The sequence below is a fragment of the Mus caroli genome, unplaced genomic scaffold (assembly GCF_978045245.1).
Source record: "Mus caroli unplaced genomic scaffold, Mus_caroli_1 scaffold_12, whole genome shotgun sequence".
Classification (NCBI taxonomy): domain Eukaryota; kingdom Metazoa; phylum Chordata; class Mammalia; order Rodentia; family Muridae; genus Mus; species Mus caroli.
The window spans coordinates 93,225,916-93,253,064 of record NW_028227267.1 but is presented as its reverse complement, the minus strand read 5'-3'; positions in this window follow the sequence as shown (position 1 = coordinate 93,253,064).

Here is a 27,149-nt window from a genome sequence, read left to right as displayed (position 1 = left end):
GCCGATTTAAAAAAAAAACATCATAGCTGTTAAATGACTTCCAATATCATTTTGTTATACTCATAGACCGGTGTCTCGCTCAGACATCACCAGAGAAGCTTCCTTCCTCCTGCAGAAATGGAACAAATGCAGATACCCACAGCCATATATTATGAAAAGAGTGAGAGACATTGGAACGTTGAATGCTAACAGGAACCTCACCATCAAATCCCTCCCTTCAGGCATCAGAGAACTCTGCAGGCGATGCAGAAAACATGTAAGTAGCAGAAAGAGTGAGGACACCGTGAACAGAACCCTAAAAATCAGAACTGGTGAATATGTGACACAGACATGGAGACAGAATACACAGGGCCTTCATGGGTCTGAACCACGTGGGGCCTAGATGTAAAAGGAGAAATGGACACAGGCCCCCATATTTAACTCAGAAGCTATCTACGATTCTTAACCACCTGAAAACAAAAGCTTAGTTTCTTTCAAGAGCATCTCCCTGGATAAATAAACTACTTTTGGCGGTAGGCTGCATGTCCATCAGAAGATGGTTAATAGAGAACAAATGGCATTTTGGTAGTTCGCTGTCTCTTAAAATCATGTCAGAGCTTTTCTCTATTCTTTTATTTAAATATAATCCTTTTATGCTAATTAATTATTTAATTAATTAACTTCTTGATTACGGCTTCCTCTCCCTCCTAATTTGTCTTGCCTACGGTATGTACAGGGATAAAGATGAAACAGAAATTGAGGGAATGGCAAACCAATGACTAACCTAAGACCAACACTATTAGAGAAAGCCTAATCCTGACACTATAAATGGTACTCTGCCATGCCTTGCTTAAATCATGCTGTATCCAGGTATGTACACAAGCCCGATACCAGGGAAAATGTGGGGTAAGTGCTGCCATGGCCAGAAGAAGCCCCTGAGCAGTAGGGAATATAGCAGGAAGGAACACATAGAACACTGTGTCAGGGGACAGCTTGTTTATTGTGAAGGTGCAGGGGATATTCGTACCTCAGGGAGAATGAGATGTTGGGCAAGTTAAGGAAGCAGCCAAACTCCTGCCACTCTCAGGATGAGAAAATCTGGGGTCTTAGTGAACATTTCTCAGCTCCAGGCCAGTGCTACACTGATATACTTACAGACAAGAGCCTAGTACAATTGTCAACCAAGAAGATTCCCCCAGCAACTGATGGAAACAGATGCAGAGTCTCCCCCCCGCCCCAGTCAAACATTAGGCAGAGCCCTGGAAATCCTGTGAAAGAGGGGGAAGAAAGATCGAAGGAGCCAGAAAGGTCACGGAAACCACAAGAAAACCCACAGAATCAACTAACCTAGGCCCATAGGCGCTCTCAGAAATTAAACTACCAACCAGAGAGCAGGCATGGAACCTAAGCCACCTAAGCCTTCTGCACACATGTAACAAATGTGCAGTTGGTCTTCTTGTGGGACTCCTAATAACAGAAGCAGGAGCCGTATCTAACTCTGTTGCCTGCACTTGGATCCCTTTCCGATAAATGCACTGCTTTGTCTAGACTCAATAGGAGAAGATTCACCTAGTCCTACTGCGACTTAATATCCCAAAGCCAGTTGTTATCCATAAATCTTCTCATTTTTAATTTTTGCTTTTCCTCTTCTCCTTTTTCTCCCTTTTCTTTTTTCTTCACCATACAGGTTCTTTTCATATATATTATTGCTTCCTGGCTTCTAATTGTATGTTTTAATGTGGATCCAGATTGTGTAAACAAGGGGATCACTGCGCTACTTCTATTTCTTTTGCCCTTTCTTCAGTTACTTTCCTTTTGTTTGTTATTTTTTCCTATTCAGAAGTGTTGATTTTTGTTTTACATTGTTATATTTTATTATTGCCTCTTAGAAGCCTGTTTGTTTTCTAATGACAGAAAGGGGGTAGTCGATTATTTGTTATTTGTTCATTATGTAAGTTTTATTTAGTTTGAATTTGCATAATAGTTGCACTGATTTATGTAGTATACCGTGATGTTTTGATTTATGTTAACTTCACATAGTGACCACACAAGAGTAATTAGCCACATCCCTCTCCTCAAATGTAAGCCATTTCTTTGTAGCAAACCTTTCCTCCGGCTGTCTTTAAATATACACAATATTAATGTACATGAATTAATTTTCATTTTAAAAGCGCTACTATTCATTCATTATGTTTCTCAGATGGAGTACAGTATAAGATCTTCACTGGGTAGATGATTTAATGTCACCTGCTTTGCTATGATTTCTATATTCTCATTTTCTGGCTTTCTCAGGGTGAAGATGATGCTTCCAATTTATTACTGCCTTTGTCTAGAGGCAGCGTTCTGATTGAAGTGACATTAAATCCTCTGGGAAGCAGAAACTGTGTATGTGTTGAGGATGCATCCCACACCTCCTTGATGGGAACTTTGAATTTGTTACTGTGGCTGTCAAAACAAACTCATACAAAATATGAAAAAGAGACTTCTCATTTTTAGATACCAGATGCCCTCCTATAACTCTCTGAAAATATTTTCTATTCATTACATGCAAGCACTATATTTTCTCTATCACAAAGTTTTGAAGTAGATACCATGCAGCGATTGTGCCCAGGTTACAGAAAAAATATTTATTAGCAAAGCACATGCCTGCTACATTTCTACATGTACTTATTTCTAGCCCAAACATATAGTTTATTTTAATGCACATACTAATAAGTGTGTCATGCTGACAATTTTTCCTAAGATATAAATGTATAGTATCACAGTTGGTTTTTAACTATTTGTATTATACATTTGTTCATATATGTATATAACATTTGTTTTCTCTCTAATATTGGGAATACCACTAACTATAACTATGATTTTTGTGTACATTGAATAAGAATAAAACAATTTGTTTTGTTTTAATTTTGTCTACTACTATAACAGAAAAGAAATGTAAATATAGCCACTGGGACAGCTGATTGTTCATAAAATCATAAAGCTATTGTTGCATGTCCTAAACCAATTGATAATTTTTAAATGGTGTGTTAGTGTTGCAGTTTTCTGCCATAAATGCTTTTAGTTTTATTCGTCTTAAAATATTGCAAATGTTTACAAAAGACAGAATGGACAAATGAAACCAACCTTAACTCGAGGGTGTCACTTTTATGCATTATCATCTGTCTTGTTTAATTTCTTTTGTTTTGTTTTGACAGGTAAAGAAAACAGGATGAATCAATGGTCATTCTTCTGAGGAGGCTACAATCAGTGCACTGCTGCTTCCTTGATGAGCAAACTGACATTTTAACTCAGGTTAAATAGAATTAGACAAAGTAGCTACTAACTGTCAATCACACATCGTTGTCCTGTTTCTGTTAAATTTTCTGAATTAGATAGGTCTCATGGCACCAATAAGTGATAATATTCGCATTACTGAATCATGTCAGTACACCAATGAGTACTGAATAACATCAGATGGCCTTAAAACATGTCGTTTAGTAGACATAAACTAGAGATTTCTGTGGCTTCTGTGTTACTGACAAATACATTTTAATCTGTGAAACAGGTGTTAACTCTTGATAAAGGCTGGTGAATTGTGCTTACCTATTTAGTGATTAGAGCTGTTGGTTTTCCTATTTTTATGGAATGTGAACCTGAATTTGCAGTAGAAAGACAGATAAAATTGAAGTTCCCCCAAATGGATCAACAATAAAATGACTATGTTCCGTATAGTATACTGGTCATAATAAGAAACTTTATTTAGGCTTTTATTTAGGATACAGTTCACTATTTAATGAGAACAATATAACTGAAAAAGAATATGAGGAAACAATGTAGCAAGAGTCAGTTGTGCATATGTTTGGTAGGTAAAATAAAGCAGTTAACAGGGATAAATTCTTCATGAGGTACCCTGGGAAGGAATTGTCAGTGTTCACTTGCATAAATGTGTATCTGCATTCAATTGCTTCCAGAATGTATAGCCATTAATTATTTTAGTGCAAGTTAATTTGTATACATTTTGTTTTGTTACATTATTAGGGAATAAATCATGTCAAAGGTTTAAAAAGTAAATCCAAATGTGTAGCAGAATATATGAGATATTCTAGAAAACCAGAAAGGAAATTAAAAATATTTCTTTCTTTCTTGTAAAATTAAGTGTCAGTAAAAAATAGATGTCTTGCCATGATGTCAACTTAACCAGGCAAAGTGCACAGTGAATCACAGACTAGAATCCCAGATAGTTTTAAAAAAATACCTGCAAAACATCATTATTCACTTATACTTATTCAGCAATATGATTTTATATTATCCCGATATTCATCATTTCCTGCTCATTTTTCCTGTAGTTTAAAAGAATCTCAAGCATTTCTTTTATTGAAAGATTGGTAGCAAATTCATTTTTTCTTTTATTTGAAAATGATTGAATTAGGCTTTTGTTGTTTTCTGAGACTCTCATGGAAACATTGTATCTTAGGTGGACAGAATAGTCTGCATTAGCATGGCTTTGATTACCTTTTCCCTTGATACTATACAGTATCTCAGTCTCTCTGAACCTCTGCTTTTGTGAGCAGAAGGCAGTGGTTCTCTGGCATTCAGCTGACTTTCTTCTCTCTTCTTCCTGTGAATTCTCTTTATTTTTGACTAACAGGTTCTCCGTGACTTGCCCATGTGTGACTTTCTTTGTATTCATCCAACTAAGAGGTCACTGAGCTTCAAACTTCTCTATGTTTACATATGTAAAAGAAAAATCACAGAAACACATAAAAACTTTCCCACTTGCTTCCCCGCCCCAGTTCTTCTGTGAATGTTCTATGTAGATGTTTTTCCATCTGTGTACTCTCTCTCTCTCTCTCTCTCTCTCTCTCTATCTATCTATCTATCTATCTATCTCTCTCTCTCTCTCTCTCTCTCTCTCTCTCTCTCTCTCTCTCTCTCTCTCTCTGTGTGTGCGCGCAAGCGCACATGTGTGCGTGCACGCAAATACATGAATATATTAATGTGCCTGGATGAAAATAATGATCGTTCTGTTACTTCCTTAGAAGTTTTTGTTCCCAAATTTTTATTTGTGTCTTAAAATGTTTAGTAATGTTTCCCTCCTTTCAACTCTATTTTGCCTTTTGCCAAGCCAACACGTTTTATTTCACAAATTTAAATTTGCAGTTTTGCTTCCTTTTTACATTTTCTCTTTTATTTATATGTTGATTTTTTTTTACAATTATCAAAAATCTTTTCAGTCTTTATGCCTAGTGATAAATTCTAATCTGCTAGCATCAATATATAGGTCATCAAATTTCCAATTTCTTTAGTTAACTTTTCCTATGACTGTGATGTGCTTTCATTCTGAATATTGAAAATGATTGTATTGTTACCTGGATAAATGGCATTTGCCGATAATTGTCTAAATTTTGCTAATATTTATTCAAATGGCCTTCCTTTTTCTCATCATTTTGCTTCCTAACTGCAAATCCTGAATATTTGCACATGAAGTACACTGCATTAGAATGTAATGCTTTCCTTTATACTTTTTATTTCCAAAAGAGTTTTTTTATGCACAATAAAATCAAGTCACAGAATTTGTAGACTCTTCCTTCTATAAACCATTGTGATATTTCCACATTTCTCCCCAGTGACAGCCCCTGCCCTGGCCTCCATTGCTAGAGAGTTTTGGGATACTTGCTTGAAAGTTTTATTTAAATGGAATTATAATCTAATTGCATGTGCATATACTTATTCATTCGATATCTTTATATTGAAATGATTGTGGTGGTTTGAATAGTCTCAGACATTTGAAAATTGGTCTTCTGTTGGCAGTAGGTGGGGTAGATCAGGAAGTACGGCATTTTGGGGAAGAGGTGTGTCCTTGGGGGAAAGCTTTGAAGTTTGAGAAGTCTTACTGATAAGGCCTTGCTGCATTCTGCCTTCAAGATGTGAACTCATATCTGCTACTCCAGGCTCCTGCAGCCTGCTACCTTTGCTTTTCCATCCCAGATATTATTCCTCTGTGCAGCTAAGTACTCTATTCCCGTATTGTCATATTCTTGAAGAACTATAAACCTCCTCACTCTCCATGGCAAAGAAAAACTTCCCTGATCAAGAGTGAGGATAAATTTTGTGTACTAATAATAATGTAAACTGTTTAGAATGTATTTGTATACTGTGACAGTTTGGGGTGAGGGATATCTAATACATTTCCCACTTGGGATAAATTCTTTTGTAAAGTAAGTGCCACGTTGATTTTTTTTTCTTTTTCTTTTTAAATATATTACCCCCTTTCTTATATGTAGATTTTAATTAACTCATATTTTTGTCAATCTATGGCAAAAAAAAAAAACCCTTCAGGTTCTCAGTAGCTTGTTCTTTACATGCCTCATAGTACAATAATACAGTTTATCATTTGCTTTACAGTAGATACTTTGTGACGTTTGGGGAGATGTTTTCCTATGTAAAGAAAGAAGTAGCTATTCTACAGTACAGAGACTCATTCTTTTAACTTTACTTTTCAGGCTTTCATACGTGATAAACAGATGGTTATGATGTCAGAGTTATGTTTCCTAAACTTTCCTTGGCTGTGCTGTATGGAAGTTTTCTTTTGTCACAAATTTATCTGATTTTAAACTGTAAGTGGCCATTGAACTTCGTCACTTTCTTTGCAAGTTTCTTGGAATATCACCTGTGACTTTTCCTTCTAGTTATTTTTAGTATTTCCATGCATATTTAATTCGCATTAATTTTGTATGTTTTTTGGTTTTTGTTTTAAAGTATCAATGCATGGGTTTTCTGTTTATGTATCTTATGTACGACTTATAACTAGCCATGCAAGTTTTACTCGATGTATAGATAGTGTCTTTGCAATTATCATTCTAGAAAAATTCTCACTCATAATGCCCATGTGTAGTGGGCCTCTCAGTCTCTCTGTCGCACCACCTTAGTTCTTTTAATACAGAGAAATTATAGTTTTTCATTGAGCCTCACATTATGTAAATCTTTTTCCTAAATTACATATAAATATAATTTTATGTCATTAATATACAATTAATGTGGTATGATGTATATGTCAGAGTCAGTAGAAATTCACTGAAAATTATACAGCACAGTTGATAGTGTTTTTCTAGTCATCAAGGGGTCATAGCTTCAAGTTATTTCTGCCCTACTCATTCATTGTAGGGAAGGTCCAAACACAGATTTAACCTACAAAAACCACGATGACTGCCCTGTCAACTGCAGCAGGGACCAATAGGAACTAGTAGGTCTCAAGTTAGGTTTTCCCACTGAGATTAACATTTAGAGCACAGCAGTCTGAAATTAGCAATAGGATGTCGTTGTCTATATTGTTATCTAGTTTATTCTTTAATAATTAATGCACGTAATTATTGGGAACATGTTGAGGTTTTTAAAATAATACACATGTGTGTGAGTTTTGAATATTTTTTAAAGATTCAACTGAAAATGTTTTGATTATAATTTGTTCTATGGGTTTAAAGTTTCATATTTAGGTTTTCTTTTTAAAACCTAAGTAACATTTAGGTTTTAATTTTGCTATTATTTTTATTTGTGTTTATGTTAATTTCATAGTAGGTGTTTAGCTTTATCCAGCTATTTATATATTATTTCTTCCTAAAAGAAAAGACATCTCTGCATAGTCTAATCTGACTGAAAATGCATTATGTTGCTCAGACTGACTCTGACATTGCAATTTTTCCTTCTTAGCCTCCGTGGTGTTAGAATTCCAACCTGCCTACTTGCAAGTTGAGTTTTTTCAAAGGCTATTTTGTTTGTTTGTTTTGCTTTTATCAAGAATAGAGTTCTCTGTAACAGGCTAGCTCACTTTCAGGATGAAACTCTTTAGTGACCCAAAACCTTGGAGAATTTGGAGCTGCCCTAAAAATAAGTAAGTGAAAGAAAGGAAGAAAGGAAGAGAGAAAGAGAGAAAGAGAAAGAAAGAGAGAGAGAGAGAGAAGAAAGAAAGAAAGAAAGAAAGAAAGAAAGAAAGAAAGAAGAAAGAAAGAGAAGAAAGAAAGAAAGAAAGAAAGAAAGAAAGAAAGAAAGAAAGAAAGAAAGAAAGAAAGAAAGAAAGGAAGGAAGGAAGGAAGGAAGGAAGGAAGGAAGGAAGGAAGGAAGGAAGGAAGGAAGGAAGGAAAGAAGGAGGAAAGAGAAACATTAAATTAAAACAGAAAAAATAAGCTGAAACAAGGCCTAGGATACTATGATCAGTATTTTTATATATCATACCTCATTTTTCTACTTATTATAAAAGCACATCTTTAGATAATGTGGCACAGCTTAGCTTAGCACAGGACCCCCAATGGAGGAGCTAGAGAAAGTACACAAGGAGCTGAAGGGATCTGTAATCCTATAGGTAGAACAATATGAACTAACCAATTACCCACCCACCCACCCGGAGCTCATGTCTCTAGCTGCATATGAATCAGAAGATGGCCTAGTCGGCCATCAGTGGAAAGAGAGGCCCATTGTTCGTGCAAACTTTATATGCCTCAGTACAAGGGAATGCCAGAGCCAAGAAGTGGTGGGTGGGAGAGTGGGTGGGGGAGCGTGTGGGGGACTTTTGGGATAGCATTGGAAATGTAAATGAAATAAATACCCAATTAAAAAAAAGAAAAATGGTTAGAAAATTCTCAAAGCAGATCACCAAAGATTAAAGTATGATCAAAAGGAAATTAATATTTATGGAAAATATTTTGCATATTAATTCTTATAAGACTGTATCATGCCACCAATAAAACCCCAAAGTAATAATTATCTATCTTTAGAGGTGTAGAATTTTTGTTTAGCAAAGCTATGTCATATTTATCACATTATCAGTAATGGAATATAATATGACCTTCTAATGCTTTGCTCTCCGGCATGCAGCTTAGAGATATCTAGGGTGGCTTCAGAAACTTCGCATTATAGTAGTTGCAAGAGATGATTTTGTAAAATTATCAGAAATTACTTCATTCAGTTTTTGTTGTTTTACTTCTTGTTCCCTTTATTATCACAATGCTTCTCACTAAACTTGACAGGGGCTACTGAAATATGAAGTGTCACGTCTTATTTTCTGTGTATTGTATTTATTTTACTTTCACTTAAATTGAAATCTTCCATCCTTTCTCCACTCATGCTCAAGAGTTGGCAGCAGAATGCAAGCTGTCCTCCACTAGTTTGATCCTCTCCAGAAAGCATTCTCTTGAGATGTACCACATCACTTCTGTGTGAAATATGAAATAGATGTGTCATAGAGAGGAGGCAGTCAAGCATAACGTGTGTAGCAAAGTCCTTACTCCCAGTTCCATTCCAGTTATTTTTATCTCCTATGAAGTTTTTTTTTTCTTCATGAGAAATTCAGTAAGTATATTAAAATATTTGAGAATTTACCTGACAACTTTTTACAGATGACAAAGACACAAATTTCCAGTTTTATACATTTTAATATCGACTTGACTGTGAACTAATTTAGGATTCAAATACAATGTTTATTTACTTACCATTCCCATTCAGAAAAAAAAAATTGATGCACTCTTCTTTCACGCAATAGATTAATCTGTTCACAGAACAATATCACATGATGTGAACTCTAGCCCCACAAGATGGATAAAGCACCAATCCGACCCTCCTTTGTTAAACCACTTCTGATTATCTTAATTATTGAAGAAACAATTATTATATTTTATATTCAAAAGATGTTTCTTATCTGCATCATATCAGCAGAATTTGAGCAAGAATATTATAGATTATGTTTAGCCAGAATACTAAATCCTCCATATCATACCTCTCTCAAGATCTGTTCAAATTCCTCAGACATATCAACCCTCAAGTGATATCTAATCATAGGGGCCTGCCTTCATCAGCAATACCCATAATTCAGCTAGGAAAAGAATTACTCAGCCTTAGTGATTTCGTATTAAGCTCTGATCTGTAGTTGTGTACTTCTTTCTGTTTTCATGAATTTAGGAATGAGTTCAATGTGATACTGGTCCCCACCCCACACACACTTATTGAGACATTAGTTTCATTGATTTAGATTAAGAAGCACACTAACCCAGGATATTTCTTACTGACTAAGGTTACAGAGAGCTTAGGAATCTATGAAGGCAGCAGATAGCCAGTATGTGTTACACAGCATCAGTTTCTTCCTCTGAGATGATCTCTCTTCTCTTTTCTTCTCTTCTCTTCTCTTCTCTTCTCTTCTCTTCTCTTCTCTTCTCTTCTCTTCTCTTCTCTTCTCTTCTCTTCTCTTCTCTCTCCCTCTCCCTCTCCCTCTCCCTCTCCCTCTCCCTCTCCCTCTCCCTCTCCCTCTCCCTCTCCCTCTCCCTCTCCCTCTCCCTCTCCCTCTCCCTCTCCCTCTCCCTCTCCCTCTCCCTCTCCCTCTCCCTCTCCCTCTCCCTCTCCCTCTCCCTCTCCCTCTCCCTCTCCCTCCCCCCTCTCCCTCTCCCTCTCCCTCTCCCTCTCCCTCTCCCTCTCCCTCCCCCCTCTCCCTCTCCTTCCCCCCCCTCTCATTTTCCGATAGGTCTATAGGTTGTTAGCCACCATGTGGTATCTAGAAATTGAACTCAGGACCTCTAGAAGAACAGACAATACTCATAACCACTGAATCATCTCTCAAGCCCATACTAAGACATTTTTATTTTTACTTTTTATTGAATCTTTGTGAATTTCCCGTCATGTTCCCCAATCATACTCATTTCCCCCATCCAATTATATCTACCCTCTGACCTTACAACCATTCCCCCCAAAATAAAGTAAAATAAGACAGAATTTTAAAATGATACATTGTTGTACAAGCTCTAGTGTGTCATACTACTTCACACAATACTTACTACAGTTTATACATCTTTACTTTCAAATGTTCATTGCAATGAGCAAGTCTTTGGTCTGTATTGACGCACTGGGTTCTGCTACAGTATCCCTCACAGGGACTCCTCCCATATGCTGTTGTTGCCATGTGTTATGGAGATCCTGCAGCTTTGGATCAGCAGAACAGGCTCTTTCAAGAATTCTAACAGATCTTAGATGGTATAGATGTTGGGATGGAATGACTCAAAACCCTGGATCTGGACTGGGAAGGTAGCTGAGTTTGTCAGCCTGCCATCTCTCCCACAAGGGCACCACCAAGGCAAGCTCTCCAGTGTTGCCTTGGCTACTCACACCATGCAGAAGCTGGGAAAGTGAAGAGTCATCTCTTCTCTCATGCCCTCAGGCTCACACACCTTCAATCATTGTGAATGAAATACACACTTTTTTTAATTAAAGGAATGAAATTTATTTTAAAATATACCACTCATTATTGACATTTTTAAGTCATCAAAATAAATTATAATAGTTAAATGCCTCTTAAATATACATGATATCTTCTGAATCTAAAAGTAATATGCACTCAACCAGTTTTTAAAATCTATTTGAACATTAGACATGATAGAAGTAGAAAAAAATTCTCTTATGATGTCTTCTATAAAAGGAAATTGTGACAAGTTCCTAATTTGACAAAAAACATTCCATCTCCAAGGGAGATGTGCAGCATAACTGTGGCTTCATAGAATGAATTGAGTAGTGTTCTTTCTGCTTCTATTTTGTGGAATGGTTTTAAGAGTATTGGTATTAGTTCTTCTTTGAAAGTCTGATAGAATTCTGCACTAAACCCATCTGTTCCTGGGCTTTTTTTGGTTAGAAGACTTTTAATGATTGCTTTTATTTCTAGGTGTTATGGGACTGTTTAGATGGTTTATCTGATCCTGACTTAACTTTGGTATTTAACGTCTATCTAGATAAATGTTCATTTCATCCAGATTTTTCAGTTTTGTTGAATATAGGCTTTTGTAGTAGGACCTTGTTGTGGCCTGCCCGCAGTCCACAACACGAATGGTTCAACTGAGAATGGCAGTTCGCTGAAAAGAGAGGAATCTAGACGGGGCGGAAGAAACAATGGAGCTAAGACAACATCCTGATCAAAGCTCAATTTTACTATTTTCAGACACTCAGTTATAAAGGAAGGGGGAGGGAACCCAACTTCCCGCCAAGTAACTCAGGGTCCAGTAGCAGGAGGAACACGTGTGTGCCTCCAGGCAGCAAAGGCAGGTTCCAGCAGTGGGCGTGGCAGGACGAATGAGCACGTAGCTCCACCTTTGAGCAAGCAGGTTCCAGGCTGGGGGAAGGGAGGCCACAGGACCTGGTGATTATTTTTTAGTTTCTTCAGTTTCTGTTGTTATATCTCCCTTTTCATTTCTGATTTTATTAATTTCCATACTGTGTCTGTATCCTCTGGTTAGACACGCTAAGGGTTTATCTATCTTGTTCATTTTCTCAACCTGCTCCTGGTTTGGTTGACTCTTTGTGTAGTTTTTTTGGTTTCTAGTTGGTTGATTTCAGCCCTGATTTTGATTATTTTCTGTTGTTTACTCCTCATGGGAATATTTGCTTCTTTTTGAGCTTTCAGGTGTGCTGTCAAGCTGCTAGTGTATGCTCTCTCTAGTTTCTTTTTGGAGGCACTCAGAGCTGTGAGTTTTCCTTTTAGCACTGCTTTTATTTTGTCCCCTAAGTTTGGAGATGTTGTGCCTTCATTTTCATTAAATTCTAAAATGTCTTCAGTATACTTTTAATCCCTTTGGCTGGAATAAAAACAGGCCTTCAATTGGACACCTTTAATCCAAAACAATGAAGTCTAACTGAGGGACAGACAAGGTGATAAATCAGAAAAATTTGACAGAATGAGTTGGAGATAGAATAGGTTCAGCTCTCATGAAAACAGACAGGTAAGAGAGGCTCTCTAAAGAACAGTGAGGGAAAGAGAATGGTGTATGGAGGAGTTAAATGCAGTTCAGTCCAGTCCAGTCCATTCCAATCCATTCCAATCCAGTCCAGTCCACTCCAGTCCAGTCCAGCTCAGCTCAGCTCAGCTCAGCTCAGCTCAGCTCAGTTCAGTTTTCAGAGAATTCAGCTTAGGGAAGTTCAGTGAAGTTCAGTTGAGTTCAGTCCAGAGCCCTGCAGTTGAGTTTAGATCAGTTCATTACATGCAACTGAGGTACTATCTAACAGAGCAACTTAGTCAGAAGCTGAGAGAAGCCAATTTGAATCAGTCAGCTTGGAGAGGAGTTTGAGTTGGAACAGATGAGTTGAACCAGCGTTTGTAAAACTTGGGCCTGTCTCTAATCTTATCACTTCATCACTGGAAATAAAGCAACATTGACTTTTATATCAAGTATAATAGAAGAGTCAGCATTTCCATTCTTTAGTACATGTGAAAGTTTAGAGGAAGTTAAAAAGTAACCATTTTTCTTAGCAAATATCGATTCATACCATTATTAATATCAGTGAGGTAAAGATCCTGCTGTTAGCCCTAAAGGAGGTTGTTACTGCCATAGCAACTGCTCACTGTATTCTTGATACATTATTTACTTTTCTTGTTGTGATAAAAGATTGTTAGGAGCAACTTAAAGAAGAAAAATCTTATCTTTGGATCACACTTGAGAATATGGTCCATTATACCAAATGATAGGCCTGGCAACAAAAGTGGTTTGAAGTGAGTGAAATATATGAAAACATATGGCCCATAGTCACATTGTGTCCACAACTGGAAAGCACCAGAAGATACATGCCATCGATGACTCTCAACTGTCTACCTTCCTTTCTGTTTATTCAGCCCAGAACTACAACAAATGAGGGAGACTCACCCAGATTTAGGTTGGAGCCTTTCTTCCTTAGTATATCTCTCTGAGAACACCCTCACAGATGTACCTATATTTCCTCAGTGATTCTAAATTCTATAATTTCAGTTATGATTATAAATGATCATGCATGCAGAACATAGTGACCATCCAATGACTTGAATAAACATTTACATTTTTCATCTCAAAGAACCTTTCGCTGTCCCTGCCCCCCCCCCAAACAAAACAAGACATTCTACAGTTGCCCAATTTTAGCCTGTCTTAGTCAACTCTTCTATTGTTGTGAAGAAATGCCATAAATATGGTAAACATTTAATTGAGGAGTTGGTTACAGGTTCTGAGGCTTAGTCCATTATCCTCCTTATAGGGAACATAGATGCACACATACACATGGCCCTGGAGCAGTAGCTGAAAGCTATATCCTGATCCAGAGAGAAAGAGAGAGAAAGAGAGAGAGAGAGAGAGAGAGAGAGAGAGAGAGAGAGAGAGAGAGAGAGAGAGAGAGAGAGAGAGAGAGAGAGAGAGAGAGAGAGAGACTGGGCTTTGGATGGACTTTGGAAACCTCAAAGTGTACCCACCCCTGATGACACATTTCCTCCAACAAGACCCCACTTACTAGTTATTTTAATAGTACCACTGTGGTCACCAAGGATTCAAATCTGTGAGCCTAAGGGCAACTTTGTCATTCAAACCACTGCATATCCAGAATTGTGAATTACTTTACATTTAGTCTGTATCAGACTACTCAGGTGTGCTCCTGGAGATAAAAGGCCCAGGCATAGTAAATCCTAGTTTATATATATCTGATATCATAAGAACACACTCCATATTAGGAAAAGTGTGGTAGAGATGGAAATTGGGTAGTCCACTTTAATTTTGTGGTTTCAGGCTTCATCTATCCTTTCTTTCAGGTAGTCTACCTTGTTCTAACATCTGCACTATGTGGTGGTGTCTAGAGTGGCATTGCATCACTCATTCTCTCCCATACCCTTCTTACTTATTACCAGCAGTAACTATAGTATGTGATATTCTGTGATAGAGCTGGATGAAAGAGTCTAGGCTACATTTCTGTCCTTTACTAGAGAATATTCTACAACACTTCATCTCCATAACTAAAGTTATCCCTGTGTCCAAAACCTGGCTGCTATACTTTTCAGAGACTAATCCTGATATGCAGTATGATATAACAGGTACTCATATGAGTATATGAGATCCTGTCCACAAAGACTTGGGTGGGAGGCTTCACTTAAAACACTTCACTGGCTCACCATGAAGACTAGATTTTAGTTTCCTACTGCAGGTTGTCTATAAATTATACAATTTCTTTGGTTAACATGTTGAATGTCCTGCCTCTTTGTACAGTCCAATCCTGAAATAAGGTAATGAAAAGTGTTTCTAGGTCTTCATGATCAATGATTCATAAAAAGAGAGTTTTTGCGGGTGTTTAACTTAAAATTAATTATAAAACCTGATATATTATATATTTTGAGTTGTAAATTAATATAAATATTAACATTAAGTTTCACTACAACAAAGATTGTTGTTCATATACCCAATGGAATGCTACTCAGCCTCACAAAAACATTTTGGTTATAGTAGTCTCCTTTACTCTATTATTCCTCTTTCCTTTTTAGTTCTTCCTTCCAAATATTCTACTATATACCTTCATCTTATACATACAAATATATATATATAATATATTAAAACAATATATGTATATATACATATGTACATATTTATTATATGCTTGTATGTTTATACATATAAGTATGTATGTGTTATTTGTCTATGTTTGTGTCTATTTATAGAATGAAGAAAGTCAGTTCTTTCTACAACATCTATTTCCAGGAAAGTGCTATGCATATTGTTGAAGTTACAATCAAATCTTTAGATTATTATATTTATGTAGTGAACAAGGTAGTGTTAAGGCTTGAGAGGATCAATGTAATTTTTAAAGAAGTTCTACTTTGTAAAATGCTACCAAAAATCTGATGCTGAGTGCCAATTTTCAAAAAAAGGAAGATGTAATCCATGGTGCAAACTTCACAGTTGACTCACTTCAAAATATTCTGAAAAACAACATATAACATAAATGGACTCAAAAATAGATATAAGATGAATAGATCCAGAAAAATCTTTTACAGGATCCAGTCATTATTTTAAAATATCTTCGAGAGAAGGAATTGAGTGCACATTTCTCAACATAAAAAGATCTACAAACAAGAATTGTATACTCATCTATTGAACTGTGAAAAAGTAAAGCCATTGTCATTAATTTAATAACAAGGTAGATGTGTCCATCTATTTTATAATTATTCAAACAGTAGTAAGAAATCTTGAAGTACAATAAAACAGAAGGCCATGAAAAGAATACAAATAAGAAAGCAAGTTGTCTACCTGTCCTGATTTACAAATGTAATGATTACATTTATTTAATTCATCATTTTATAATTTAATAAGAGCTTAAATAAAAGATCTGGCTTTAGGAAGGATATATAGTTATTGACTGTCAAACGTGTCTTACTAACCCAAGTTATTAGAAATTTCTTATGAAAAGAGAAAAAAGTATACATTGGTTATATACATGAGAGAGTACCTCTTTCTATGAATAGTACCTTCTTCCCAATATGAAACTTACTGTTCCCCAATATCTTTTTTCCATTTATGCTGGCCTTGTGCTCTTTTCATCTAATTAAGGACCACAATAACTTGTGAACCAACACTCTCCAACTGACTTTTTTCCACTGATTTTATATAGGTCCTTTTAAAGAAGCACGTGGAACTTCTAGTATGTTTGATCAACAATCATGTTCTTAAGAACAAAACTCTAGTATTCATAAGTAATAAAAATTAATAAAAAGATGGTACGAATTTGAAATAGAGCCAGGAGGGGTATATATGAAGGTTTGCAGGCAAGAAATGGAAGGGCCCAATGATGTAATTATGTTATAGTTTCAAAATTAAAAAGTTAACATAATAAGTTAGTTAAAAAAGCAATGATGATGTTTATTTTGAAGTTAAAATATTTTACATAATTTTCTACTTCTATTTCTTCCAACACTTTATATATAAATACCACTAGTTTCTTTAAGACTCTTGGCCTCGCCGAGCGTGGTGGTGCACGCCTTTAATCCCAGCACTTGGGAGGCAGAGGCAGGCGGATTTCTGAGTTCGAGGCCAGCCTGGTCTACAAAGTGAGTTCCAGGACAGCCAGGGCTACACAGAGAAACCCTGTCTCGAAAAACCAAAAAAAAAAAAAAAAAAAAGACTCTTGGCCTCTATTTCGTTAACAAAAATATTTACACATATATACTTATATGCATATATTATAATTTTAATTATGCTACATTTACATACATAATTATATTCATTGCAAAACAAATTATAAATATAATTACTTTATAATATATAATATATTTAGAAATATATTAAAATTATTTTTCTATAAGTAAATAAATACAAACAAATATATTAGAAATTAAATATAAACATAAACATAAACATAAATATAAATATAAATATAAATATAAATATAAATATAAATTTATATCTAAATACAATCTGTTCAATCATATCATATTACTTGTTAACTCTTCCACAATGTTTTCTACATGGGAAAGAATATTCTATATTTGTATTATGACAACACTATCCATATATAGCTATGAAATACTAAATTTTTCTTTTAGTAAAATCAAGGAAACAAACTTACACTTTTATTGAAAGTTTATTGATATTTAGTTAATCTAACTACATATAAGTAGGTAAGAATTGAATCTCTTTAATTGAGTGACACCTCTGCCTTTATCACGACTGCTTTTCAATTTTCCTAAGTGGAAGAGTAAAACTAATTAAAACATAATTTCCCAGTATATATTATAAACCAAAAACATTGAAGACAGAAATATCTGATAACTCAAACAGGAGAGTATGTAATGTTGAAAGCCAGGGGAGTTGATTCAGAGTATAGTAATAATTGAGAAATCACTTGCCTCAAAGGGAGGCAATCTTTATAAGCAGCACAGTATAATGAAAGCGCAGAGATTTTGCACTGACATTTATCCATCTCAGGAGGATATGCTGGAATTTAGAGCACAGGTTCCACAGAGTAAGCATCTTTCATATGCTAAGCTGCTTTTTTATTTTCTCTGTCCCTTGAGTGGCCTTTGGTTATATAATCATGTGACTCCCATTTTAGTTGTTTGGCATTTCAATGACTAATGTGACTATATTTACTCTCCTACATACAAGTGTTCATATTTTTTTCTGAAAATAACTGAGATTTTCATATTTGAGTTTTATTTATAATTCCTGACTATACAGTGCCATGGTTTTAAATCTTTAATAAATTAGTAGTAATTTCTAATTTCATCCCTTATTAAAATATGCCTTATTTACCTTAAAACGTTTCTACAATGCTGTGAATGGATCATGTTACAATGTCATGCCCCCCCCCATTTCTCTGCCTCTTCTTCATTGTCTTCTCCTTCCTCTTTTCCTCCTCCTCTTTATCATTTTCTTTTTAGATAGTGTTTCACTTCATAGACTAGCTAGCCAGGAATTCACTATCTATACAAAGCTGACCTCTAACTCACAAATATCAATCAGCCCTATAATTTCTGGGATTTAAGGTATGTACTACCATGTCAAACAACCAATGTTTTCTTAAGATCAATATTTAAACTTGTAAAATATCCTCTCCGGTTTTATGAGCAAAACATTTTTTGTATCATTTACTATATAACAATCCTATTAGCAGAGTTACCAAGAGAAAACTCTCTTGCGACCCAAGTTAATTAAAATCTTAATGTACACCTTTAAGAAGCAAGTCTTCAAAAAGCTCTTCAGGCAACTATTCTTTATGTAATTGGAAGATCATCTTTGTTATAGAGATTTTAATTTCTTTCACTCTATTTTAGAGGACCCAAATCATTTGACTATGGCTATTTACACTCTGTCTTTTGTTTTAGGATTTTTGATTTATTAACAAAAAATATAATAAGATAAAATAAAAATGATTATAGTGAAGTTTACAAGTCAAGCCAACAGCAAAATAAAAGAATCCTAAAAAAGGTTCAGATTCAGAGATCCCCTCATTTGCATATTCACGAGTCTCATAAAAGTACAAACTGAATGCTATAGGACCTGAATCAGACCTGTGTTGACTCTGATTGTTTCCCCAGAATTTATAAGTTCATATGAGCTTAGCTCTGTTGTTTTAGAGGGCCTTGCCTTCCTGAAAGCCTCTTTCCCCTCTTTCTCCCCAACTGCTTCTCCCTCCTTTTCTTCAGGTTTTCCTGGAACTCTGATGAGAGGGATGTGATGAGGTCTCTCATATAGAGCTGTGTCTCTATCTCTCTTCATAATTTCTGGTCTTTGTAATTGTTCCCATCTCTGCAGCAGTAGTGCTCTTTGGTGTTGGCACTGATCTATAATATCACTAGGAACCAATTCACTGTTAGTTTTGTTTGGTTGTTTTTATTCAACTTGGTTTCACCATAGGTCTCTGAGTGATCTAGACTCTGGTTCTCGATCACCCAAGCAGTGTTAGGTATGCCTTTCATCTTGTGTATTGGGCCAAAAGTCAAACCAGACACTGGTTGGTTACTCACACAAGTTCTTTGTTACCAATGCCTTGACATATTTTGAAGGCAGGACAGATCATAGATTAAAGCTTTGTGGCTGTTCTTGTGCTTGCATTTCTCCTTTGGTAGCCTATAGAGGACCTTCCATTACCAAAGACACTAGAAAATAGAAGTGAAGGTTTAATGTCAACACCAACTTGACCTCTTTATGTTCAAAGAGTTGTGTGGGTGCTGACCCCATCAACTGGACCTTATTGTTAATTTGTCTTGGCAATAGCCTGGGTTGTGTGGGAATTTCCATGGGAAAATTCCTTTTGGCCTCCCACTTGAATGAAATCCAGTCTTGGTAATAGAAGCTGTAACCTTCCCAGCCTTGAGCAGGCTGAACAGACCTTGAGTGCTTGCCACAATGGACTTAACTTCCTAGGTGGAGTCATCTGCTTTGGTTGCAAGTGCAACTTCCTACTTAGAATTTGGAAGAACAGACTTCCTACTAAGCGTGTTTTGCACCACAAATCCATCTAAAGCAAAGGGTGATTCTGTGGGATTTCCCTATATAAACACAGTGCTGGATATTAAACTTGGAGTCTTAATCAGAACCTTGTCTTGGCTTCATCCTTCTCTCGCCCCCTCCTAACCTCCTGTCCTTTTTATTTCTAGCCCCCTTTTCAGGTAAACCTAGTTCATCCATGGCCCCTGGATGACTTCAAGAAGCTTCAATCAATGGACAAGGAATGGTCAGTAGCAGTTCCATCTCCCTCAATATTTGGAGACTTCATTGGAATTGCCTTTACTTATTATAAGAACTTTTCCATGCAATAGATCTTCAAGTCACCCCTCAAATATCCTTTAATTCTAGCTGTTTCTCCCCTCATTCCTTCTCTCAATGCTAGCTCACTTCTCCTTTCTCACCTGTTCTATCCATTTGCACCTCCCTATCCCCCTACACACACACAAGCCTGAAATAATATAAAATATATTGGGGTAACTCTAACTAAGCAAGTGAAAGACTTAAATGATAAAATCTTTAAACCTATGCAGAAAGAAATTAAAGAGGATATTTCTTCTTTTTCTAGACTTATAGATATTTAATTGCTCTTCAATTCTCCTAGGTAAATATTGTGTTTAGATACCAATAGCATGAAGTCACAAAAGAAAGGAATAATTTAAAGTAAGTTATTCTTATATGTGAAGATTAAAACATAAAATTACCATAAAAGACTATTTTTCCTATATACTATTATGAAAGCATGCTGATCAAATGTATGATACTTATTTTAAAAATTGATAATTTGAGAAAAATTAATAAGAAACATGTTGAAATATAATTATATGGTATTTAATCACCATGTAGCCTTTGGCAATGAAGTGACAGAATCCAGTGGAGAGAAGTGACTTTCTGTTGATGATGGAATGACTGAGTATTACACATAAAAGGGAGACTTGTGGCAGTGAGAGGAAGGGGAGGGAGGTAGGGATAGGTGAGGAGTGATGAATGGCAATGAGGGAGGGATGTGGGAAAACATAATATGGATATGTAGTAGTTTTTCCCTTAGAAAGAATTATATACCTATATGGAGATGCAAAACTAGAAAATTCCTGGAAGATGGAAGCATAGGAGACATTTAAACAAGATTGTATAAGAAGATACATTTTTAAATGCTTCACCAAGAGCCATGACTTGTTAAAGAAAAAAAAAAAGGTATTCTAGAATTCATTGAAAAAAATAAAATTCTGCCAATAAGCTATAAAGTTGAAGACTTTTTTTGCAGTGCATACATCTCATAAAGAATTCACATTTAAACTCTATGATGAACTCAGGAAACTCAACAATAAGAAAAGAATAATGTGACTGAAAATAGAAAGATATCTGGAATAATCTTTAAATATAGGAAAAACGTGCAAAAAGCATAATGCCATTGACAGATTGTCAGCATCATTTAATATTAGGGAATTGAAATTTTAATTTTTTTTAAAAGACAGTATAAATCACAGAATGATTAAAATCTAAATACTGCCAGACAATGAGAATTCTCATGAGTATAGAGTACCAAAATCTCTAAGTTATTTCAGCTTATTTCCATTTTACAGTGACATTTTGGTGTTTTCTTGGAATAGGATCCAGGCATTTTACTTTTGGATTTTTCAAAATGCGTTATGAATTTATTTGCTCAATAATATTTTACACAAATGCTCACAAAAGCTTTGTTCATAATTGCCCAAACTGCAGAGCAACCAAATTGCCCCTAAATAGGAATGATTTATTGAGAGTTATATCACTAAAACATATGTATTAAGAATAAAAATGAGGGTTAAAATTAATAACTTAAGATTTCAAATCAGAAAAACATTAAAAGAACAACATTGTACATAAAGTATGCAAAAAGAAATAATAAAAATAACATAGCATATAGATGAAATTTACAGTACAACGAGCATGAAGAAAATTAAGAAAAGCAAAAGATTCGTTGTAAGGATTACTTAAAAAGATAATGGTGCAGCAAGCATAATCAAGAACATAGAAGTGTTGATGAAGGTCTCACTGGTCATCCTACTGTTTTTAAAAGATAATATGCTTACTATGGATTACTGTCCCTGTAAATTGATATCATGGGGGTGGGGAGGAAGTGTTTCATTAAAAGGCACTACCAAAAGTCATAAGAGAAATAAACTGAATAGTTTTGAATATATTAAATAACATGAAACAATGATTAGTAACTTCTGAAAAAGAAAACTGTATGTTAAAATGGTTTTAATGGTGGGTTGTGCACACCAAAGATTTAATGAGATGATTTGTCAAAGTCTTCATAATTTCGTCCTGAAAACTGAACAGAAGTAGCGTTCTCTACCACTTCACATTAGATAACATTAGTATACACAAAAAATAATACATAGTATCATATTTCTACATAGACAAGCTATAGACCTATATCTGTCAATAAACGTTGATGGAAACTGATTCTAATCACATCTCCAAAATAATTATGTCCCTCAAATAAAGTAAGAGTTTAACAATACAATATTGATTCGAAAGGAAAAAATTCACAAACTAACCACCAAAATAGGCTGTAAAAGAATCCTTTTGATCATAATAATGATGTTGGAAAATATTTGACCGATTTTAAAATGAAAATATACTTGGGGCTTAACAAATGAGCATGCACACAGACACACACACACACACACACACACACACACACACACACACACACACAAGCACACTTATTGGTAAGCTAGAACCAGAGTCCTATTTTCACAACTGAACACTAGTGCATAATGTCTGTCACTTAAATTATACTGTTAAGAAACTAGAGTCATTTGTCTTAAGATGGACTATAGTTGAGGTTGGCTTCTGTACAACAACTAATCACTTAGATTATCGTAAACAAGTTAAAACAGTAAATGGAAATTAAATTACATTACATCGAGACAGAAAAGAAAACAGTACTATTGTTACTTGCAAATGCACTATTTTTTTATGTATTAAATCTCAAGAAATTAACAAAAATTCCAAGATCATATAGATAATTCAGCAGCATGAAGGAAAGAATACTAATTTAAAAAAAAAAATGAGCTCAATGAGACTGTGGTAGCATGAACACTGGCTGCAAGGGTCTAAGCAATGTGGGTTCCAAGCAATGTGGGAATAAACAAGAGTCTCGTTAATATCCACTTACAAGCAAACAGTTTTCTCCAGTGGAGTCTCATTAGGTAAACCACACTTAGCAGTAAGCTTAAAATTAATGCCATCTGTTTCTTTCCCAATGGCCATGCCTTTGCCACTGGCTCAGAGGATGCTATATGCAAGCTGTTTGATCTCCGTGCAGACCAGGAAGTCATGACCTACTTCTATGACAACATTATCTGTGGTGTAACATTTGTTTCCTTCTCCAAGAGTGGCCGACTCCTCCTTTCTGGGCATGATAATTTCAACTGTAATGTCTAGGATGCACTCAAAGCTGAGAGAGCAGGTGTCTTAGCTGAACTCTACAACCAAGTCAGCTTCTTGGGGGTGATTGATGATGGCATGGCTGTGGCAACAGGATCCTGGGACAGCTTCCTCAAGATCTGGAACTAAGGCCAGGAGCAGGTGGATGGATGCCATGGTGAATAGAAGACCATTCAAACCTTGAATCGTTACATGGATAGCAGATCCTATCCAACCATACTAACGTGGGCACTCACACCTTCCCTCAGAACTTCAAAAGGGCAAGATCTTATTTCCTTCACTTATTGCTGAAACCAAGAGCACAACCCCCATTAAGAGAAGAATCTCTGCGCTGTAAACTAAAACAAATTGTTCATTTATTCCGGGGCCATTGTCTTTGGTTTTGTTTTGTTTTGTTTTACTTTTGTTTTGTTTTTTCTTGGTCAAATTTTAAAAGGAAATATTAAATTAAAAATGTTAAACAGAAGGTAACCCTGAGTATGGTTGTGAGACATGCCTTTATACTAGTTCATTGGCATTTAAATCAGTGATCCTGTTCTGTGGCATTCATTCATGAAAAACAAGTTGAAGACTTTGTTTATCTGGAATTGTTTCTAAATAAAAGTCATTTGTAGCAAGAAAAAAATAACTATTCTATTTTTTTGTTTGTTTGTTTCTTATTGCTCTGGGCACTTTTTCTCTTATTGGTCTTTTGCTTGTATAGTAAGTTATCTGATGATTTAGTGATGTAATGCAGTGTGTGTGTGTGTGTGTGTGTGTGTGTATTTCTTCTGCTTTTTTTTTCTTTTTCTTGTTGGTTTTTCTCTTATAGAAAATCACTTTTTATTCATTCCATATATGCTGCTTATGGTATCCCCTTCTCCTATTCCTCCCAGTTACTTCTCAACTCCACTCCCATCTCGATCTCTACTCTGCCTGTCCCTCATTAGAAAATAAACAGATATCCAAGGAGTAATAGTAAAATTACATAAATCAAAATCAAACAAATCAGAATATGGCAATACAGCCAAAGAAAAGCCAAAGAAAAAGCATACAACACACACACACACACACACACACAGAGAGAGAGAGACAGACAGACAGACAGACAGACAGACAGACAGACAGAAATTTTCACCACTAAGGAATCCCACAAAAAAAAAAAAAAAAAAAAAAGCCTGGAAGGCATACTGTATATTCAAAGGACATATAAGTTAAGAAAGAGAAAAAATGGAAAGAAAAGAAAGAAAACAAGAGAATAAAACAAAAACAAAGAAAAACCAAAAAGACACTGACAACATGAGACAAAGAACCTCCAGAGAATACACTGAACTTGGTTTGTAGTGCCCAGCTATTGCTGGGAAGGGATTTGGTGGAGGCATGCCTTTTAGTGTGGAGGATTCCATTCCACCATCTCTCATTTTCTGAATAATGTCTGACTGTGAAACTATATTTTTCCCATCTTCCTCAGGAGGAATTTTCTTTGATGGGTGAGCCAGGTGTTGATGTATGAGGTTAGAGAAAAGCATCAGGAGTTACATTATTGTTGCTTTTTCAAAAAGTTAGAGCAATAGGATTTGCCTTTGTCCCAGGAACCTAGGGAGAAAAACAAACAACAGTAGACAATATATGGAGAGTAACACGTATATGAAATACACACTAACATCTTGTGATGTTGAATCCCAATTTACAGTGAAAGTCCACAGAAAAAACCAACATATCCAATGCTAACAATACCTTTCAATGGGGAAAAAGCAACAGATAAAATCTTTGTTTATTAGGATCTCTTGAACATTAGATGATACAGATTTCATATAGTGTCAGAAAATAAGAACATAATCAGGTGCTATTGCACAATAATTAGAGTATATTAAGTATGTATAGGAGATAATTAAAAGTCTCCATTCCTCAACTTGAATCAATTTAATTTAGAAAGTAAAAGGTTATATGTTTTACTACAAAATGTAAAAGAAACATAGTTGGTCAAAAACCATATAATTCAGTTCTTAACAAAAAGATAGAAGCATATACATTGTTTATGGAGAAAAATAAAAAATGATTTATTATTTCTTCTGGAATGTAGAGCATAAATCTCCATAGTCTTTAATGTCAATTGTGATTATCAGTTTCTTCCAAAGTGTACATTGTTGCACATTGAGGAGTTGTGAATCAATTTTGGTATAATGGATCCCAGGGTGTCAGCCAAGTGATCAATGTTAACATCCATGGTTATGCAAATGGTACATATGCTTGATATTTTAATATAGACTTTCAGCCTTTGTGATCTTCCTGCCTAAAACTCTATGGCTAGTATCTATTTATATGAAAAAATATAAAAGATTCTATTTGAGTAATATTTTATAAACCCTCTAAATCTTACTAAAACTACTGAGGTCATGAAAGAAAAAAATCATTTGAGATATTTCACTATTGGATTCAACAATCAAATGAAATATGTTGTCCAGAAAACAGTAAGAAAAATTCAGGAGATTCCATAAACTGAGGACTTTTGTTAACAATAATGTATAACATTATTGGTTCAATTAATATGTAAAATTTACCATACTAATATGGAGTTTGGATGGGGAATCCATGAAAACTGAACAAGTATTAACAACTCAAAATATTCACCAAGAGAGTAATAAAACCAAAACTATCATCACAAATATAATTCTTACATATTCGTTTATCAAGTTTTTTTCAAGTATGCTTTAGCACACATTTTAATATTGTTGATTATTTTATTTAATGGCACCCACTGTTCGTCATTGAAAAATTATGAGCTCAGCATTAATGTTTTTGACTAATAAGATGGAACTTTTCTAGTGATTGCTATTTGTTATCTCAAGTCATATAAATAATTCATCTTTATGGAAATACAATATTAAACTGACAATTAAATGTGTATGATGGATGTCTATCTGAAATTACTCTTGAGTTTTAAATTATGGATTTCACACCTGATGTGTTCCAGTATGTGTTGATAACAAATGGGAAGCCCTTCTGCACCATGGCCAGCTAAATTATCTCTATTAACTTGATGGTAAATATCCCTTCATGCTGTGTTTGCACAAAACACAGCATACATTACAGATCAGGTGTGTGAGAAACACAGTTAATTGGATATTAGTGAGACTGACATGCACATGAAAAACACTTCATTAACTCAGAAGCTAATTTGAAGGTAACCTTTGTCTTTTGTGGAAGACATTTGTATGAATTAATACTTTTCTTTTGTATTCATTGGGTGCTCAGGACTTTCTACCTTAAATGAAGAAATGATTATCTATAACTCAAGCCACTTTTAAACTTCTGATAAACAAATGAATTATATTTTAGTCACTGCTTCAATTCAACTGTTTGCTAATAAATGTATAATTAGATGATTAATCATTCTAATGCCCAAATATGTAAATTAATTATCAAGTGAATCAATATCATAAAAGTAGGAGCTCATTAGGAAGCAGATGTAGGGTGCATTGTTTATGAGAAGGGCATTGACAAATGATAGAAATAAATAAAAGTTTTAAGGACAAGATGGACTGGAAGGAAGACCTCTGTGAATATAAGAGATCTTTTTATCAGAGAATGGTTCATTATTGAAAAGAATTAAGAACATTTCCTTTAACACTTATACTCAGGATTAATATGTTATTCAGATGGATTTTTGAGATTTGGGATTTGTACAAATACTCCATGATTTCCAATGGAGAGAAATTACCTTTTTTTTTTTTTTTTTCATTCACTTTCCCTCTTCCTTCCCTGACCCTTAGTGATTAAAAGGAAGGAATTAGAGAATCCATAAACTAACACAATTGGTGGAAAGTCCACAGTAGTGGGATATGGGCAGCTTTCTGCAAGTTTCATTTTTTTTTTAATTCTTGCTTACAAATTTTGTGGCTATCTATACTTTCTCACCCAAACCTCAAAATAAGAAATTGTTGAGAAATTAATAACTGGAATGCTGGTGCACTTAGGGTTAGAACAGACTGTTGATGCCATGCTAATTACTCCCCAAAT